The sequence below is a fragment of the Octopus bimaculoides genome, chromosome 4, assembly GCF_001194135.2.
Source record: "Octopus bimaculoides isolate UCB-OBI-ISO-001 chromosome 4, ASM119413v2, whole genome shotgun sequence".
Taxonomy (NCBI): Eukaryota; Metazoa; Mollusca; class Cephalopoda; order Octopoda; family Octopodidae; genus Octopus; species Octopus bimaculoides.
The window spans coordinates 7,746,064-7,747,132 of NC_068984.1; the positions used below are offsets into that span (position 1 = coordinate 7,746,064).

The 1,069-nt window shown below is 42.2% G+C and overlaps 1 protein-coding gene across 4 annotated transcripts in view; it reads right to left on the reverse strand.

Moving 5' to 3' along the window:
* The window catches only part of LOC106870405 (cadherin EGF LAG seven-pass G-type receptor 1), a 535,294-nt gene that overhangs the window by 513,877 nt on the left and 20,348 nt on the right, over window positions 1–1,069 (reverse strand). The window lies entirely within an intron of this gene.

Sequence of the window (1,069 nt, forward strand, 5' to 3'; positions counted from 1 at the left end):
ATATATGTGTGTGTGTGTGTGTGTGTGTGTGTGTGTGTGTATGTGTGTGTGTGTGTGTTTTTGTGTCTGTGTTTGTCACTCATCACCATTTGACATCCGGTGTTGCTGTATTTACGTTCTCGTAACTTAGCGATTCGGAAAATGTTAAAACTCTTGAATGATCCAATGATCACCGCTGGAATCCCTTCGTTTCCATGTATAATCGATCCGGGTTAATGTGTGGCTAACCAAATGTTGTTGTTATTGTTGTTGTCTCTTCCTTCTCGAGTCATGCTTGGCTTATAAGGGCCAGTTTCCCGGTTTCATTGGCATATAGGTTCTCCACTTGGACGAGACGCCGGTCCGTCGCAGGTGAGTTACTAGATGCAAAGGGAAAGAGTGAGAAAAAGTTGTGGTGAAAGATTCAGCAGAAGTTTGCAATCACCTTCTACCGGAGCCGCGTGAAGCTTAGATGTTTCGCTCATAAATACACACATCGCCCGGTTTGAAATTCAAACCCGCAATCCCTCGACCGCGAGTCCGCTGCTCTAACCACTAGGCCATGTGCATCCACGTGGCTAAACAAATACAACAATAAAACAGTTCAGCCATCACGGAAAATATCCCAGTAACGAGATAATCAATGGAACAAATGGATTATCGCGTTAACACTTATAATTACAGCTTCGTCTAATTATAAACTAAATTTAAAACGCTGGTTGCTATGGGTCGAAAACATTTCTACATTTTATTGATTACCTTTTAATGGGGTACCTCCTCGAAGGTACCCAGTAAATCTGGTACTTATTTTATCGGTCTCGGTGAACTGTTGACACACACAAAGACAAAGAAATACAAATGCATATGTCTGTGAGCCTGTGTTTGCCCCTCTCTCACCATCGTTTGACAACCGATGTTGGTGTGTTTACGTCTCCGTAACCTAGCTGTTCGGCAAAATAGACGGATAGAATAAGTACTAGGCTTACAATGAATGAGTCCTGGGGTCGATTTGTTCGACTAAAGGCGGTGCTCCAGCATGGCCACAGTCAAATGATTGACACAAGTAAAAGAATATATATATATATATATA